The following is a 20,270-nucleotide window of genomic DNA, read 5'->3' on the forward strand; positions in this document are numbered from 1 at the left end:
AAATCTTACCTTTTGTACTTGAGCGCCGCTGGCGGCCGTTAGAAAATTTACATAAATTGGCCGCATCACTGAATAAGCCGCAAGGTTGAAAGTTTGGGAAAAAAGTAGCGGCTTATAGTCCGGAATTTACGGTATGTATATTCTTGAGGTGTTTGTTATATGGAAATAAACAGGATATTTAGATATGATACACAATTATTAAGAAAGTGGGTTTGGGTCAAATAAACATATGCTTTTTCCTATTCCTTTTTTGACGTGTTACATTCATATTGTTTTTGACTTGTTGTTTTGTTTTATTTTTGTTTTCTCATGTTCGAAATAAAGCTTATTTCATTCATTTATTCATACCTTTTTAATTAATTAGCTAGCCAATTTAGCAATGTTGCTGTTTTAGAAATGTATATAGAACTAGGTTCCTTTGTGCTATTAGTTACAAATCGTAACTCAACGCTTGAAAATGTTTGGAGACCCCTGGACTAGTGCGATACTTTTTGGTGTCAGTAATCTAGAGGGTAACTGAATTATTTTTTGCATTAAGTAACTAGTAACTGTAACCAATTGCACTGGTACTTCTGCTTACAAATTCAATTTATTTTGGGAGTAGCTTCCGAACCTGAAAACCTCTTAAGTAGAGACACATTTTGAATGTGAATTCGCTAAATCGTTACAAGCCCCAGAAAAGCACGGTATGATATTAAAATCATAAAAGAGCACGAGAACATGAAATAAATACATGTCAAAATTACATTCATGTACTTTTTTTTAAAAAATGTATTTCCAATCACCAACTCATTTTCCACATATAACTCAATCACTTTCTTCCCACTCTCATTTCTTCCTGGTACTCCATATCTACCAATCATATTTTCAACCGTTCCATCACTCACTCTAGCATTCAGGTCACCTAGTATTATCACTTTCCACCCTTCTTTAAATGTTAAATTAAATGTTTTTGAGATGAAGTGTTTGAGGAGTATGTTAGGAGTGACAAGATTGGATAGATTGGGAAATGAAATGGTGAGAGACAGAAATGGAGTAGTAGTGGAACTGAGCAAGCGTCTGGATAAGAGAGTACTCGGTTGGTTTGGACACATGGAGAGGATGGATGAGGAGCGTTTGTTGAAGAGGATCTACAGAGCAGAAGTAAATGGAAGACAAAGAGAAAGGTCGCGATTGACATGGATGGATGGTGTTATGAGCACACTGCAAGAAAGAGGTCTAAATGTAGTGGAAGCCAGTGCTCTTGTTGGTGATAGGAATGAGTGGAGTGGAGTGGTGTTGTAAAAGGATAGTGGGATGCTTGGACGCGTCGGACCTGTATGATGCGGCAGGGGTAAATCAGTGAAAGCTGTCGGGCGCTGCTGTTGAACAAAAGAGTGTGTTGTGTCACACTGACATGGCCGCTTTCTTGTGTCCCGTTTCATCTGGAGGGACGAAAGCATGACCAACTTAGGTGCCGAGTTGCCTAACTTGTTTGGGTATTTGGGCATTTGGGTTGGCCACGGTCCAAAAAAGTTTGTGTGTGTTTTTTGCATTTTATTTCCCTTTTTTATTTTCTTTGTTATTGTATGTGTTTGTCTTGCTGTCAGTCACCTCTCTTGAGGGATATGACCAAGGTAGATAGATAGATAGATATAATTACATTACTGCACAATAAACACAAAACGAGAAGCACATAATGTAAAAAAACAAAGAATAAATAATAAAACTAATCGAATGGCGTCTGTTTGTTTTTTTTGACAATCCGTCTTCGGTGCTCCAAAAAGCCTAGTGATAGCAGTCTTTCCAAACACTTTTTCACTGTGGTTGCTTTCCACAAATTCTGAGACTTCATTGAATTTTGCTAAATGTCTTTATTTTGGGCTAATTGAATAATAGCTGTGTCCTCCTCCCCGCTATCTTGCCGGAAACCCTCTTCCTCATCTCTGAACTCTGAACTGTGATGGTGACATGCAGAGCATACTGGGATATACTCTGGGATGGGCTAATTGCAGCGCCTACTGTACAGTATTTTGACTTTGTATCGTAAAACCCCTTTTTAACCAGAGGCAATGTTTTCCTGTTCAGGTACTTTGTAAGCTGAAAATTTTGTGTATGGAGACATTCGTAATTAGAGGTAACACTGTACTTTTTTCGAGTAACACGCACAAAACTGGTGATAAAGCTCTGTCTACTAACAGATGTCACTGTATACAACCCCTAGCAAATAATATGGAATCACCAGTCCTCGGCAAGCCCTCACTCAGACATTTTATTCTGTAGAAAAAAACTCAGATCACAACATGAAACAGTCGTAAGGTCATTCCAAAGTACAATATATTGGCATTCAGAATCACTAAAATAATTTAAGAAAATACATTGCAATGATAGCAAAATTTTACTTTTATGGAGCAAGTACAGTGAAATAAATATGGATCTCTCAATTCTGAGGGAAAAATATGGAATCAGTGCATTTTGAGTAGTAAATAAGGACACACCCAGTCAATGTCCTTTCCCTAATTAGGCACCTGGCTTAGATTAAGTCTGATCGTTAGTCAGCAGTTGAAAACTGCGGCGTTATCATACCTTGGATGTCACGGTTGCCATGGCGCCCAATTGGTCCCTCTGTGTGGCGCCAGTTCTGTTACGGTTGCCATGGCGCCCAATTGGTCTTGCCGTGTGGCGCCAGGTTCTGTCACGGTTGCCACGGCAACCAATTGGCCCCGCTCATGGACACCAGCTTAAATGCATTGACGGATTGCTGCCTGACTACTTAAACACTGTCTTATGAGTCGCCTGGTGTCAGAGCATCTGCGAAACTCCTGCTAAACTCTGTTGTGTTATGTCAAGCCCTGTGAATCCCCGTTTTTTTCCTGTCTTTTTGCTCTTGTTTTGCCAAGCCCTGTAAATCCCCGTTTTTGCCTGTGTTTTTTTGCTCTTGTTTTGCCAAGCCCTGTGAATCCCCGGATCGAGTCTTCCCACATTCCTCTTCTCCCCAATAAACTGTGAGTAACGTTACACAATTGGGTTCTGCTTCTTGTTTCCTGTTCTGGTTCGTGACATTGGAGGGCTCCTGGACCAAGTGGATTGGCAAGATTCATGACTCCAAAAAGAAAGGTGTCTCTTGAGAGCAAAGACAGGATCGTCAAACTTCTTGAAGAAGGTAACTATTCATATGGTTGCCAAAGATATGGGTCATTCACAACCAGTTGTATAGAAGATTTGGACCAAGTAAAAACAGCATGGATGTTGTTAAAGTTAAGCATACTGGTAGGCCAAAAAAGACGTGTATGCGTCAAGAAAAACAACTAAAGACCATATTTCTTTAAAACAGAAAATGCACAACAAGAGAAATGAAGAGGAAATGGGGGTAAGTTGGACACAATGGATGTGACAGAACTGTGCCAAATCGCCTAATCGTATAGAAAAGCTAAAAGGAAACCATCGTTGACACTTACACAAAAGAACAAGACTGCAATAAGTTAAGGAGAGGCAATCATGGACTGTGGATGACCGGATGAAGGTTATCTTCAGTGATGAGTCACGAATCCACATAGGATAAGGTAATGATGCTGGAACATTTGTTTGGTGCCGTTCCGGTACAAAAAAGACGACCTAAAGAATAAAAAAAAATCAAAATTCCCGCAGTCCGAATGATATTGGGCTGCAGGTCAGGCAAAGGCACCGGGGAGATGACTGTGGTCAGAAATTGAAAAGATTGTTTACAGCAATGTTCCGACCTGCAAAGCGATCTGGCAACTGCATTCAAAGTGAGTTGGCACCAAATTGATGAAGAATACACACATCATGTCCGTGCCTCAGAGACTGCAAGCTGTCATAAAAGCCAAAGGTGGTGCAACATAATACTAGTTATATGTTTTGATTGTTATTTCTTTGTCTGTTTTTCATTATTCCATAGTTTTTTTCCTCAGAATGAAGTTATTCCATATTTTTTCCCTGTGCTTGCTTTACCTATAAAAGTAGCACTTACTGACCACCATAACGTTTTTTATTCATTTATTTTAGTGTTTCCGAAGTAAAGGAGTTGCACTTTTGAAAAACGTAATTACTTTTTTCACGCTTTTTATCTGAGGTTGTTCTACAGGAAAAAAATGTCGGAGTGAGGGCTTGCCCAAAACTGGTAATTCCAAACATTTTGCTAGGAGTTGTCTATACAAGAGTCATCCGACTCGGCACCAGGATTAGTTCTAACCAACCGGTCATAAATTAGACTGGACTTAAGTCAAAAAACATTACAAAGAATGTATTGTATATCATTGTTCCATTTGGCTGCTAAAACGTGATGCCATTTTCAGACCAACACAAAAGGTTTTTTAATTAACTTTTTTTGATATACGCAAACTGTATATGCCAATTGGCCTTTTTTTAATCTCTCACACAGTTTAGGATATATATATATATATATATATATATATATATATATATATATATATATATATATATATATATATATATATATATATATATATATATATATATATATATATATATATATATATATATATATATATACCGTAAATTCCGAACTATAAGCCGCTACTTTTTTCCCAAATGTTCAGACTGCGGCTTATTCATTGAAGCGGCTTATTTAAGTAATTTTTCTAATGAACACCAGCGACACTCGAGTACAAAAGGTAAAATTTTGACCGGTGGAATTGTGCGCCGAGGTTAACTGCTTCCTCTTGGATTATGATCGAATTGTCCGTATGACAGAGGATGAAAGTTCGTTTCAAATGTGAGGAGGACGCCCTTGGCGTCAATATTAATGAGAAAGACGAGGAGGGTTTTTTTTAAGGATTATTGTTCTATCTTCTTTACTCATTAACCATTATCCGTCATCAGTCAGTTCATATTATGCTACAAGGCCTAGGAGCCTGGACTCTTACTCTCAGCCAAAATGCCAAGCTAAAGTCCTAGCCTTAAAGCTTTGCTGCGATCAATGCGAATGCATCGTTCCCGGAGGTACTGCAGTAAACGAATCTGTACTACAGTTGTGGATTTTTTTTTTTTTTTCGGTTTGAACAAATTTATTGACACTAATAACAGAAAAACAATCATGACAATCTCAACAGCAATTAAGCACATTCACAATATTATATTCCAATATTACGTTTTTAACAGCAAACACAAAGTGAGGTTTGAACAAACCTTCTCGAAACCGACACCAATAGCAGCAAAACAAACACGACAATCTCAACAGCCATCAAGCATATTCACAATTTTTTTATATCTGACAATATGACGTGACGAAATGACGTTTTAACATTTTTTCCTGACATTTTCAACATCAATTAAACAATTTCAGAGTTATTTTCTTTTAACAGTAGTTAACCAGCGTGTAAAAGGCAATACTATTGTGCAAGGGCATAGCTCTGCCATCCCACCCTCCCAAGCAGCATTCTTCCAGTCCTCTGTGTGGGTCCTCTCCCTTCTGTGTGGGTCCTCTCCCTTCTGGGTTCCACAACCCAGGCCGTTGCTGCCGGGACTCCCACAGTGTAGCTCCGGCTCCCCCCTCCGGGTGGGTGCAGACGAGTCTTCTTTATGGCTGCGTCCTAGGCCCGCCGCTCGCAGATTGTATGGTATCTGCAGCCATTTGGAGCACAGCCACAGGGGGGGGGGGTCTGCCTGCACCTCCATACCAGCAGGTTTCTGGAGGTCCAGATGGCGTCCTTGATGGCGGCGAGAGTGAGCCAGTCCCTGGCAAAGTCGTTCCGAGGCCTCCTCGACCTACTCACCCCGTAAAGCACGTACTGTGCATCAGGGACCTCCCCTGCTGGCAAGTCCGGGAACTTTCCTAGTTGGTCGGCCATTGTCCACAAGACCTGGGCAGCGCTGCACTCACAAAAAAGGTGCCTCACCGACTCCTGGGCGCCACAGCCAGGTCGAGGGCACGTCGAAGTCGCTGACATTCCTCGGTGGTGCATTACGGCTCTGACTGGGAGAACTTCATGAGCCACCATCCATGACAAGTCTCGTAGTCTGTTTGGGAGGGCAGGATGATTCACGTTGCTCCAAACCGTTGTGGATTCGCCAAACGCAAGCCCCCGCACAGGGCTTACTGTTGCTCGCCTTTGCACAATAGCAATAAGGAACCTGTGGTTTTGTAAAGTGTGACATTCTTGTGTTTCCAAATCAAACTTCTTCAAAAAATCCCGAATAAAGAGATGTGTTGGTGGCAAGTTAAATGAAACTGGAATCAAACGATTGTTTGGTACAAGCTTTAGCTTCCGCAAATATGAGCCCATCCAAAACCGGGTCATTGCTTGACTTTTCGGGTTGTTGGGTGGGCCCACAGCGTTTTGGAAGTGGAGAGAGACATATTTGCTTCCCAGGAAAAGCTGGAGGTCAGGCACTCCTTTCCCCCCTTTTTCCTTTTTCTTTTTCATTGTATCTCTTTTTATCCTTTCCCACTTTGAGCCCCAGACAAAGCGAAAGATGGCTCGGTCCAGTTGTAACAGCACGTTTCTTTTAGGCATAAAAACTAAACTGATTGACAAAAGCATTGGGAGGATGATCGCTTTGATGATTAGGACCTTCCCCTCTATTGTCAGTTTTCTTAGTGACCAAAAAACAAGTCTTTGCTTAACTTTCCTTGTCACGTCATCCCAGTTGGTCTCGCCTCCTCCATCCGCATTGAATTTTATCCCTAGGATTTTCTGGTCTGTCTTTAACACCGTCAGCGGGAGTCCTGCCTTTTCTGTCTCTTTCCACATTCCATAAAACTTCACTTGTGATTTTTCTCTATTTAGCCTTGACCCAGACGCCCTCCCAAACAGGTCAGTCAAGTCAAGGGCTCTTCCAACAGATGCGCGGTCAGTACATAAAATATTAAAATCATCCATGTACAAAACACACTTGGTAATTTGTCCCCCACTTCCTGGGATATTGATGCCTTCGACAAATCTATCTTTTCTTAACATTTGTGCCAAAGGTTCAATGCAAAGAACATAGAGAAGGGGAGACATAGGGCAACCTTGACGTACACCGCAGTTGATCTCGATTGCTTCCGATAAATTCCCGTTAATCATGAATTTGCTGTAGATGTCTCGGTATAGCAGTCCTACCCACTTGATGTATTTTTGGGGAAAACCACATTTTTGCAATACCCTGAAGAGGTATTGGTGCGAGACTCGATCAAAGGCTTTTTCAAAGTCTAGGTTTAGGACCGCTAGTCGCATGTTTCTGTCTCTCGCATAACAAATGGTGTCACGGATCAGCATGAGACTGTCGCTGATCTTCCTTCCCACAATGGCACAGGTTTGGTCTGGATCAACCAAGTCTCCCAAGACAACAGACATTCGTGTTGCTAGAAGCTTGCTGAAAATTTTACAGTCCACGTTTAAAAGCGTTATGGGTCGCCAGTTTTCTAAGTCAATTTTGTCTCCTTTTTTGTGCAATAGAGTAACTATCCCTATTCTGAAACTGTCTGGCATATGTTCTCGACTGGAAAATTCGTTAAAAACAGTTAACAGATCTGGTGCTAAAATATCCCAAAAAGTCCGGCAAAATTCGAGGTTGAGTCCGTCCTCCCCGGGTGATTTGCCTTTTTTCATAGTCTTTATGCAATCATTCAGTTGGTCTTGGGTAAAGTCCGATGTTAAAAAGGGGTCTTGACGCACTGATCTTGAAATATGATCTAATACATGCCCCATTTCATTCTCATGTGTTTCTTTCTTTTCAAATAATTGTTTGTAGTAGTCTTCGACCAATCTGGTTATTTCACTACTTTCCTTTGTTATTTGCCCGTTTTCGTTTTGAAGTTTAAAAAGCCCCTCATTTTTGCTCATAATTTTTTTTTAAAAATAGCGTGTACATTTTTCCCCTTCTTCTATTTCTCTTTCTCTGCTTCTTATTATGATGCCTTTGCTCTTTATTTCCGCCAAAGCGTTTAGTTCTTGTTTGGTCTCTATGATTTCATCATTAAAGTCCATCCCCTTTTCTGTTAGGATGAAATAGCGTTGGAGTCTTCTTTGTAGTCCCGACATGCGTTTCATCTCTTTAAGTTTCTTGTTTTTCCCTGCATTTTTAAAAAAGGTCTGTGTTCGTTTCTTTGTCATTTCCCACCATTGTGCTCGTGAATCATACGAGTCTTGAAGGGTCTGCCAGTCTTTGTACAGCTCCCTGTATTGTGCGGCTAGAGCCTCATCCTCCAGCAGGGAGCAGTTTAACTTCCACAAACCCTTCCCAACAGTCATACCTGAAGGAAATGAGAAAGAGCAGGACAGTAGCAAGTGATCCGAAAAAAAGACTGGAATTAATCTTGCATCACTCTGTGCTAAACCCCTTGTATTTATGTAGTCTATTCGAGAGGCTCTGGTATTGTCACTACTGAACCAGGTGAAGCCCTCCTCTCCTGGATGTATGGATTTGAAACAGTCCACCAGTTTAAATGTCCGGCACATGTCTTGTAATAAAGTTGATGTTTTATCTACTTTAAACTCCTCATCGGTCCTCTTTCTATCCTTCCTACTTAGGATGCAATTAAAATCTCCTCCCACGATTAGTGGTTGATGGCCTAGCATATGCGACTGGATGTCCTCTAAAAGTTTGTACCTGAGTTGTCTGTCGGCATGGCCGTATATGTTAATGAGGTTAAAATCATTCCCTATATAAGAAAGTCTTGCTAAGATTGCGCGTCCGTCTCTCATCACAGTACTCCCCTTTATGATGAGTTGAGGGTTGTTTATTAAAATGGCTACCCCATCGTTACGGTTTTCATTCGAGCCACTCCATAATGACGGATATGGCCAAATCTCTTCCCACTGTTTATAATTTTTTAGAAAGGGGATGCAGCATTCCTGTAGTAAAAACACATCTGTTCTGATAGTTTTTAAGAACGATAAAACACTGTGAGCCTTAACCTTTGATCTCACACTTCTCACATTGATAGTAGAGAATGTAATGTTCATAATTGTTGCTAAAGTATTTAAACTAGTTAGACAAAACCGGGGGATCTGAGTCCATTCTTTGGTGATCATCGAAATCATCGAGAGTGTCACCTGTGTCAGACACATCACTTAAGAGTAGTACCTCATTTTGAGACTCACCGGGGAAAACTCTGGGACCCTCTGACTCTCTGTCTGTGGTTCCAGGCCTTCCCCTTTTTTCTGGGTTAGGGGGTGAGCCAGAGGACCTATCAAGGGGTCTCTTACTTCCCTGCCCACAAAGGGTCAGATTTTTTCCCTCCCCGACTTCCTCCGTCTCAACTTCATACAGTTCCCTTGTGGGCTTATTCACCGGCAATTGGCTTTCTTCTAAATCTCTTATCTTTGTTTCTGGTTTTTTCACCACTCCCAATTTTGTCTTACTTTTACCCCTCTTTCCAGTGCCCGTATGGGTTTTTGGAGAGTCATTCGCCTTTTCGATTTGTTTGTCTTCTCCAAATCCCGGCAATGGCGTAGCAAACAAATTTGGTAATTTGGACTCTCTTCCAGGCCCTTCCTGATTAATATGTGTTTTCGGAGTGGCAGTTGCTTTTTCTATTCGTTTGTCATGTCCAAATTCAGGTATTTTATGAGAAATCGAATTAGAATTTCCAGGTTCTTCCTGTTTCAATTTTGATTCTCTGGTCTCTCCTCCAGGGGTTTTGGTAGGTACATCTGTTTTTTCAATTTGTTTGTCTTGTCCAATTTCTTTGTGCATTTCTTGATCAAATTCATTGGGTATTTCCATAACTTTATTCATTTCCTGTTCATCTTCATTGGGTATATATATAACTTCATTCATTTCTTGTTCATTTTCATTTTGTATTTCCATGACTTTATTAATTTCATTGTCTTTGTTATCTTTATTCATTTCATTGTCTTTGTTGTCTTTGTTAACTGCCTTCCTAGCTTTCAATTTGTTAGCAAACGAATTCGGGCAGTTTCTAAAGAGGTGATTCGTTTCTCCACAGAGATTGCATTTTCTGCTATTGATACATTCCTCAAAGGAATGTCCAATTGTTCTGCACTTTCCACAAAAAATTCGATCACATACCTCAGCCAGATGCCCATGCTCACCACATTTGCGACAGAGTTTCGGTTGCCCTTGATAGTGGATAAAGCCACGGTTTTCCCCCAGGAATATAGTCGACGGGAGTTGTTTCAGTCCCTGAAAGCCCTGAGGATCTTGCCGTAGTTGGACGGGTACCCTCCAGGCACCAGTCCAATAGCCTTTCTCACACCTCACCTTCATAGCCTGGCCTTTTACTGAGCAGTATCTACTCAACAGTAGATACTCAATAACAGACGTCATCAGCACTGATTATTTCACTAAACATTCTAACAATGACAATCTTGTTAGCATTATCAGTCAGCTTCTCCACTGTAAATCCAGAAAACTGGGACCTCACTCCCTCAAAGCGATTCCAAAACTCTTGATAAAGAGCTGCCGTTTCAAAACTCACATCAAAGCCTTTGCCAGAAGTCATTTTTATGACAGCATGTACCTCCTCCTTTTTAAACCTCAGAATCTTTTCAACAAACTTGTTAATAAAATCCATCCTTGACATTCCCTCCGAAATTGCCACAACATCTTTGAGCAAGAATCTCACGCAGTTACGTCTCCGCCCGCCGGTATAATGCCCGGCCATGGCAGGACTCGGCTGCTTTACTTCTAACTATGTTAAAATGGTTAGAATTATACTTCGGAGTTAAATCAATTTTGTGTGAGGGGGGTTTTTAAGGGTCATTGATCTATCTTCGTTATTCATTATCCATTATCGGTCAGTTCATAATACGCTACAAAGCCTAGGAGCCGGGATACTTACTCTCAGCCAAAAGGCCAAGCTAAGGTCCTAGCCCTAAAGCCTTGCTGCGATCATTGCGAATGCGCCGTTCCCTGATATTCACGACACAGTTTGTTGTGACAGTCACCGCTTGGAGACCTGCGAGCGTGTTACGAGTAGCGTGGTGGTACCTTTCACAGGCACGGTTTGGGATGAAAGTTATATTATTATTATTAAAGCTTTGAAAACTCTCTCGGTGTACCGTCTTTCTTTGTAAATATGTGTAACCATGTATAATATGTATTTGCAACTGTAGATTTTTGTCATGTATTTATTTGTATTTATTTTGGACACTTGTTCTGATAAGTCTTGCACTGACCAATTAAAAAGAAGGGGCGTAACAGACGTGGGGGATTATGGGAAGTAGAAACCAGTAAAGGTCAGTGTTTGTGGACACTGCAGACAAAAGTGCATATACATATTTTTCCCACCCTTACCTTTGGAATTATAGACTTTTTTTTCCTTGGATTACTTTCAACCGGCACCTGGACTTTGCAGGTCTGCATTAAAAGATAACCACCGGTATCAATCGCCGTCCTGATAACAGAACGTATGATGAATATGCTTGATTGCTGTTAAGACAAGGCTGTAAAGCTAGGACCTTATCTTTACCGTAAAGCTAGGACCTAAAGCTAGGACCTTACCTTATCTTTACCTTATGATGTCACAAAGCTATGATCTTTGATTTTTGCAACTCGGAGATGGCATAGGAGCTTGCTCTGTCCACTCCACGCAACGGCCCGGTATTGCAGTACCTCCGGGAACGGTGCATTCGCAATGATCGCGGCAAGGCTTTAGGGCTAGGACCTTAGCTTGGCCTTTTGGCTGAGAGTAAGTGTCCCGGCTCCTAGGCTTTGTAGCGTATTATGAACTGACCGATAACGGATAATGGATAATGATTTATGAACAAGCTAAATAACCCTTAAAACCCCTAAACCCCCCCCCTTTTTATGAAGTGGGATAGCTGCGGTTGATGGTGGACGCATCAGGTTAGCACTGCTCGTTCTATGCGTTTATACTGTCATTGGCTTCGGTTTTAAGAGTATTGTTAATTATTAATTTTACAATTCTAACCATTTTAACATAGTTAGAAGTAAAGCAGCCGAGTCCTGCCATGGCCGGGCATTATACCGGCGGGCGGAGACGTAACTGCGTGAGATTCTTGCTCAAAGATGTTGTGGCAATTTCGGAGGGAATGTCAAGGACGGATTTTATTAACAAGTTTGTTGAAAAGATTCTGAAGTTTAAAAAGGAGGAGGTACATGCTGTCATAAAAATGACTTCTGGCAAAGGCTTTGATGTGAGTTTTGAAACGGCAGCTCTTTATCAAGAGTTTTGGAATCGCTTTGAGGGAGTGAGGTCCCAGTTTTCAGGATTTACAGTGGAGAAGCTGACTGATAATACTAACAAGATTGTCGTTGTTAGAATGTTTAGTGAGATGATCAGTGCTGATGACGTCTGTTATTGGTTGAGTAGATACTGCTCAGTAAAAGGCCAGGCTATGAAGGTGAGGTGTGAGAAAGGCTATTGGAATGGTGCCTGGAGGGTACCAGTCCAACTACGGCAAGATCCTCAGGGCTTTCAGGGAATGAAACAAATTCCGTCGACTATATTCCTGGGGGAAAACCGTGGCTTTATCCACTATCAAGGGCAACCGAAACTCTGTCGCAAATGTGGTGAGCATGGGCATCTGGCTGAGGTATGTGATCGAATTTTTTGTGGAAAGTGCAGAACAATTGGACATTCCTTTGAGGAATGTAGCAATAGCAGAAAATGCAATCTCTGTGGAGAAACGAATCACCTCTTTAGAAACTGCCCGAATTCGTTTGCTAACAAATTGAAAGCTAGGAAGGCAGTTAACAAAGACAACAAAGACAATGATATGATGTCAGACAACATAGATAATGAAATGAATAAATGTCACAAAGACAATGAAGTGAATAAAGATAACAAAGACAATGAAATTAATAAAGTCATGGAAATACAAAATGAAAATGAACAAGAAATTAATGAAGTTATAGAAATACCCAATGAAGATGAACAGGAAATGAATAAAGTTATGGAAATACCCAATGAAATTGATCAAGAAATGCACAAAGAAATTGGACAAGACAAACAAATTGAAAAAACAGATGTACCTACCAAAACCCCTGGAGCAGAGACCAGAGAATCAAAATTGAAACAGGAAGAACCTGGAAATTCTGATTCGATTTCTCATAAAATACCTGAATTTGGACATGACAAACGAATAGAAAAAGCAACTGCCACTCCGAAAACACATATTAATCAGGAAGGGCCTGGAAGAGAGTTCAAATTAGCAAATTTGTTTGCTACGCCATTGCCGGGATTTGGAGAAGTCAAACAAATCGAAAAGGCGAATGACTCTCCAAAAACCCATACGGGCACTGGAAAGAGGAGTAAAAGTAAGACAAAATTGGGAGTGGTGAAAAAACCAGAAACAAAGATAAGAGATTTAGAAGAAAGCCGATTGCCGGTGAATAAGCCCACAAGGGAACTGTATGAAGTTGAGACGGAGGAAGTCGGGGAGGGAAAAAATCTGACCCTTAGTGGGCAATGAAGTAAGAGACCCTTTGATAGGTCCTCTGGCTCACCCCCTAACCCAGAAAAAAGGGGAAGACCTGGAACCACAGACAGAGAGTCAGAGGGTCCCAGAGTTTTCCCCGGTGAGTCTCAAAATGAGGTACTACTCTTAAGTGATGTGTCTGACACAGGTGACACTCTCGATGATCTCGATGATCACCAAAGAATGGACTCAGATCCCCCGGTTTTGTCTAACTAGTTTAAATACTTTAACAACAATTATGAACATTACATTCTCTACTATCAATGTGAGAAGTGTGAGATCAAAGGTTAAGGCTCACAGTGTTTTATCGTTCTTAAAAACTATCAGAACGGATGTGTTTTTACTACAGGAATGCTGCATCCCAAACAGTGGGAAGAGATTTGGCCATATCCGTCATTATGGAGTGGCTCGAATGAAAACCGTAACGATGGGGTAGCCATTTTAATAAACAACCCTCAACTCATCATAAAGGGGAGTACTGTGATAAGAGACGGACGCGCAATCTTAGCAAGACTTTCTTATATAGGGAATGATTTTAACCTCATTAACATATACGGCCATGCCGACAGACAACTCAGGTACGAACTTTTAGAGGACATCCAGTCGCATATGCTAGGCCATCAACCACTAATCGTGGGAGGAGATTTTAATTGCATCCTAAGTAGGAAGGATAGAAAGAGGAATGATGAGGAGTTTAAAGTAGATAAAACATCAACTTTATTACAAGACATGTGCCGGACATTTAAACTGGTGGACTGTTTCAAATCCATACATCCAGGAGAGGAGGGCTTCACCTGGTTCAGTAGTGACAATGCCAGAGCCTCTCGAATAGACTACATTTTTACGAGGGGTTTAGCACAGAGTGATGCAAGATTAATTCCAGTTTTTTTTTCGGATCACTTGCTACTGTCCTGCTCTTTCTCATTTCCTTCAGGTATGACTGTTGGGAAGGGTTTGTGGAAGTTAAACTGCTCCCTGCTGGAGGATGAGGCTCTAGCCGCACAATACAGGGAGCTGTACAAAGACTGGCAGACCCTTCAAGACTCGTATGATTCACGAGCACAATGGTGGGAAATGACAAAGAAACGAACACAGACCTTTTTTAAAAATGCAGGGAAAAACAAGAAACTCAAAGAGATGAAACGCATGTCGGGACTACAAAGAAGACTCCAACGCTATTTCATCCTAACAGAAAAGGGGATGGACTTTAATGATGAAATCAAAGAGATCAAACAAGAACTAAACGCTTTGGCGGAAATAAAGAGCAAAGGCATCATAATAAGAAGCAGAGAAAGAGAAATAGAAGAAGGGGAAAAATGTACACGCTACTTTTCTAAAAAAATTATGGGCAAAAATGAGGGGATTTTTAAACTTCAAAACGAAAACGGGCAAATAACAAAGGAATGTAGTGAAATAACCAGATTGGTCGAAGACTACTACAAAAAATTATTTGAAAAGAAAGAAACATATGAGAATGAAATGGGGCATGTATTAGATCATATTTCAAGATCAGTGCGTCAAGACCCCTTTTTAACATCGGACTTTACCCAAGACCAACTGAATGATTGCATAAAGACTATGAAAAAAGGCAAATCACCCGGGGAGGACGGACTCAACCTCGAATTTTACCGGACTTTTTGGGATATTTTAGCACCAGATCTGTTAACTGTTTTTAACGAATTTTCCAGTCGAGACCATATGCCAGACAGTTTCAGAATCGGGATAGTTACTCTATTGCACAAAAAAGGAGACAAAATTGTCTTAAAAAACTGGCGACCCATAACGCTTTTAAACGTGGACTGTAAAATTTTCAGCAAGCTTCTAGCAACACGAATGTCTGTTGTCTTGGGAGACTTGGTTGATCCAGACCAAACCTGTGCCATTGTGGGAAGGAAGATCAGCGACAGTCTCATGCTGATCCGTGACACCATTTGTTATGCAAGAGACAGAAACATGCGACTAGCGGTCCTAAACCTAGACTTTGAAAAAGCCTTTGATCGAGTCTCGCACCAATACCTCTTCAGGGTATTGCAAAAATGTGGTTTTCCCCAAAAATACATCAATTGGGTAGGACTGCTATACCGAGACATCTACAGCAAATTCATGATTAACGGGAATTTATCGGAAGCAATCGAGATCAACTGCGGTGTACGTCAAGGTTGCCCTATGTCTCCCCTTCTCTATGTTCTTTGCATTGAACCTTTGGCACAAATGTTAAGAAAAGATAGATTTGTCGAAGGCATCAATATCCCAGGAAGTGGGGGACAAATTACCAAGTGTGTTTTGTACATGGATGATTTTAATATTTTGTGTACTGACCGCGCATCTGTTGAAAGAGCCCTTGACTTGACTGACCTGTTTGGGAGGGCGTCTGGGTCAAGGCTAAATAGAGAAAAATCACAAGTGAAGTTTTATGGAATGTGGAAAGAGACAGAAAAGGCAGGACTCCCGCTGACGGTGTTAAAGACAGACCAGAAAATCCTAGGGATAAAATTCAATGCGGATGGAGGAGGCGAGACCAACTGGGATGACGTGACAAGGAAAGTTAAGCAAAGACTTGTTTTTTGGTCACTAAGAAAACTGACAATAGAGGGGAAGGTCCTAATCATCAAAGCGATCATCCTCCCAATGCTTTTGTCAATCAGTTTAATTTTTATGCCTAAAAGAAACGTGCTGTTACAAATGGACCGAGCCATCTTTCGCTTTGTCTGGGGCTCAAAGTGGGAAAGGATAAAAAGAGATACAATGAAAAAGAAAAAGGAAAAAGGGGGGAAAGGAGTGCCTGACCTCCAGCTTTTCCTGGGAAGCAAATATGTCTCTCTCCACTTCCAAAACGCTGTGGGCCCACCCAACAACCCGAAAAGTCAAGCAATGACCCGTTTTTGGATGGGCTCATATTTGCGGAAGCTAAAGCTTGTACCAGACAATCGTTTGATTCCAGTTTCGTTTAACTTGCCACCAACACATCTCTTTATCCGGGATTTTTTGAAGAAGTTTGATTTGGAAACACAAGAATGTCACACTTTACAAAACCACAGGGCCCTTATTGCTATTGTGCAAGAGCGAGCTACAGTAAGCCCTGTGCGGGGGCTTGCGTTTGGCGAATCCACAACGGTTTGGAGCAACGTCAATCATCCTGCCCTCCCAAACAGACTACGAGACTTGTCATGGATGGTGGCTCATGAAGTTCTCCCAGTCAGAGCTGTAATGCACCACCGAGGAATGTCAGCGACTTCGACGTGCCCTCGACCTGGCTGTGGCGCCCAGGAGTCGGTGAGGCACCTTTTTTGTGAGTGCAGCGCTGCCAAGGTCTTGTGGACAATGGCCGAACAACTAGGAAAGTTCCCGGACTTGCCAGCAGGAGAGGTCCCTGATGCACAGTACGTGCTTTACGGGGTGAGTCGGTCGAGGAGGCATCGGAACGACTTTGCCAGGGACTGGCTCACTCTCGCCGCCATCAAGGACGCCATCTGGACCTCCAGAAACCTGCTGGTATGGAGGTGCAGGCAGATCCCCCCCGTGGCTGTGCTCCAAATGGCTGCAGATACCATACAATCTGCGAGCGGCGGGCCTAGGACGCAGCCATAAAGAAGACTCGTCTGTACCCACCCGGAGGGGGGAGCCGGAGCTACGCTGTGGGAGTCCCGGCAGCAACGGCCTGGGTTGTGGAACCCAGAAGGGAGAGGACCCACGCAGAAGGGAAAGGACCCACACAGAGGACTGGAAGAATGCTGCTTGGGAGGGTGGGATGGCAGAGCTATGCCCTTGCACAATAGTATTGCCTTTTACACGCTGGTTAACTACTGTTAAAAGAAAATAACTCTGAAATTGTTTAATTGATGTTGGAAATGTCAGGAAAAAATGTTAAAACGTCATATCGTCACGTCATATTGTCAAATATAAAAAAATTGTGAATATGCTTGATGGCTGTGTTTTGCTGCTGTTGGTGTCGGTGGATTTGTTCAGACCGAGGACAATCGACTTTGGCCTGGACGGATCTATTGACACTAACAAAGATGTTATATAATGAAATTGTGAATATGTTTGATTTTCGAGAAGGTTTGTTCAAACCTCACTTTGTGTTTGCTGTTAAAAACGTAATATTGGAATATAATATTGTGAATGTGCTTAATTGCTGTTGAGATTGTCATGATTGTTTTCTGTTTTTAGTGTCAATAAATTTGTTCAAACCAAAAAAAAAGACTGAGATCCTAGGTTTGATTGTGGTACTAAGAGAGTAAGAGTCCCGACTCCTAGGCTTTGATTTTTGCATTCCGGAGATGGAATAAGAGCTTGCTCTGTCCACTCCACGCATCGGCCCGGTATTGCAGTACCTCCGGGAACGGTGCATTCGCAATGATCGCAACAAGGCTTTAGGGCTAGGACCTTAGCTTGGCCTTTTGGCTGAGAGTAAGTGTCCGGGCTCCTAGGCTTTGTAGCGTATTATGAACTGACCGATAACGGATAATGAATAATGAATAACGAAGATAGATAAATAACCCTTAAAAACCCCAGACTGAGATCCTAGGTTTGAGCACTATCTACAAAGTTACAGGCTTTGATGCTAGGTCCTTAGCTTTGCCTAGGCTTTGATGCTAGGTTCTTAGCTTGGCCTTTTGCTAAGTACTTAGCTTGGCCTTTTGCCTTTTGTGTACTTTCTATAAAGTCACTATCTTTGATTTTTGCATTTCGAAGATGAAATATGAGCTTGCTCTGTCCACTCCACGCATCGGCCCGGTATTGCAGTACCTCCGGAAAAGGTGCATTCGCAATGATCGCAGCAAGGCTTTAGGGCTAGGACCTTAGCATGGCCTTTTGGCTGAGAGTAAGTGTCCCGGCTCCTAGGCTTTGTAGCGTATTATGAACTGACCGATAACGGATAATGGATAATGAATAACGAAGATAGATCAATAACCCTTAAAAACCCCAAAACCCCTAAGATTGTTGAGAAGGGTTGTTAAAACTTCACATTGTTTGTTTGCTGTTATTAGTGTCAATAAATTTGTTCAAACCAAAAAAACGATCAAACAAGAACTAAAAGCTTTGGCGGAAATAAAGAGCAAAGGCAGAATGTCACGTTTTCACTTTACCTCCAGAAACCTTGTTAGAATATGATATGGTGAAATTGTGAATGTGTTTAATTGCTGTTAAAAGTGTTGATAAAAAATGTTCAATCCTCATATTGTTAGAATATGATATAATGAAATTGTGGATGTGTTTAATTGCTATTAAAAGTGTCAATAAAATTGTTCAAACCAAAAAAAAAAAATGATTCCAAAAGTGTCGGCCCGGTGGTGCCTGACCTCCAGAGGCTAGAACTGACCGATAACGGATAATGAATAAAGAAGATAGAACAATAACCCTTAAAAAATCCCTCCCCCCTTCAAGGCCGGGACTCTAAAACGTATTATTCCAAAAGTGTCAGCTTCAAGGCCGGGACTCTAAAATTCACGGTCTCAATTTTTGAGGCCAGATGGATTAAGAACCAGGCATGTGACAAATGATTTTTGCTATCCGGAGATGGAATAAGAGCTTGCTCTGTCCTCTCCACGCATCGGCCCGGTATTGCAAGCAAGCTCATATTCCAGCTCCGGATTGCAAAAATCGAAAAAACTCAGTTTAAATCGAAAACACTCAGTTTAACAATTACCTCCGGTGCCTTCGCAATGATCGCGGCAAGGCTTTAGGTCTAGGACCTTAGGGGCCGGTCACACAGACATTTACGGCTGAATCACGGCTAAAATTTTGCGTTTTTTTTTTGCCCGTGGTTGCCCGGGATCGAAAATGCGCAAAATTTGACAACCCGCCGTTTGTCTGTGGTATGGCCGGAAAAAAGACGCCGGCGACTGTTCCGCTTCCTCTCATCGTGTCATTTGCGCGTCATTTCCGTGTTTAGACCACGTGTATAAATACTGCCGAGCAATCATAACAGCGAAGTCCCGCGAAGCTAAAAATAGCAAACTATGGCACCGAAGAAGAGGCCAACGACGAGGTCCACGACCAAAAAGAAGAAGCAGTGTGCCAAGAAGCCCAAGTCAGGAACCACAGTGGAGGTGCAAGCTGTCGTCCATTCTGCCGCTGAATGTCCGAGTGCTCGTGGCGAGTTCGTGGCCAGTCCTGCTGCGAGTCCAAGAGATGCCGGCCTAGTTGAAGAGGAGGAAAAATCTCTTGATAGTAAGAATAATTTATGTTATACTTTGTAAAAATTTAAAATCTTCGTCAAACAATTATTGTTAATCAAAAATACACTTTTACTAATCTGGCTTTTCAGGTGTTACATCTACTGCCACCACTGCTCCCACCACCACCCCCGCTGCCAACACTGGGGAGGGTGCCATGCGAGTGGAGGATCCTGTGTCGGAAGAGCCTGGTTCTCCTAAATTCCCGGGACCCACCCCACATCAAGAGGAGGAGGGGGGGCAAGAGCCAGGTCGCAATAATAAGAATGGCAAGGGCAAGGGCAAGAGGAAGGCCGATGGTGCTCCAAAGCAAGCTTGGAGTCTCCCCGACCAGGTAGAGCAGGATCTGGTTGAGTGGCTTTAGGGCAACCATTACCTTTGGCTCCGAAGCACCAAGGACTACCACAAGAAAAAGTGAGCGTGGGAGATGAAAGCACAGGAGATCGGGGTCTCGTACACGCATCTGCATAACTGGTGGAAGAACGTCAAAGATTGGTTCGTAAAGCTATCCAAGAAGACGAGTGGCCAGGCAAAAAAGCAATTGACGGATAGGGATAAGTGGGTGCTGAAGAACATTGCCTTCTACAAAAGTAAGTACATGTTATCACATTTATTTGAAAAGTTTTGAAATGTCACTAAAATAGTTAAATATTTTAAATTTGTTTTTGTTTTTTTTGTAAAGACATTCAATATATTTGTACGCTTCAGTAAACTTCATGATAATACAGTTTATTAAAGT

General features: G+C 41.9%; 4 pseudogenes; all 4 read left to right on the forward strand.

Moving 5' to 3' along the window:
* The first annotated feature begins 11,408 nt into the window (after nucleotides 1-11,408).
* On the forward strand, nucleotides 11,409-11,545 carry LOC148353457 (U2 spliceosomal RNA; annotated as a pseudogene).
* Nucleotides 11,546-17,611: 6,066 nt separating this feature from the next.
* On the forward strand, nucleotides 17,612-17,701 carry LOC148353458 (U2 spliceosomal RNA; annotated as a pseudogene).
* Nucleotides 17,702-17,979: 278 nt separating this feature from the next.
* On the forward strand, nucleotides 17,980-18,123 carry LOC148353459 (U2 spliceosomal RNA; annotated as a pseudogene).
* A 1,835-nt stretch (nucleotides 18,124-19,958) lies between these two features.
* Nucleotides 19,959-20,270, forward strand: part of LOC148353460 (uncharacterized) — an 86,547-nt pseudogene continuing 86,235 nt past the window's right edge.

The sequence above is a fragment of the Urocampus carinirostris genome, chromosome 13 (genome assembly GCF_059441175.1).
Source record: "Urocampus carinirostris isolate Australia breed hairy pipefish chromosome 13, RoL_Ucar_1.0, whole genome shotgun sequence".
NCBI lineage: Eukaryota > Metazoa > Chordata > Actinopteri > Syngnathiformes > Syngnathidae > Urocampus > Urocampus carinirostris.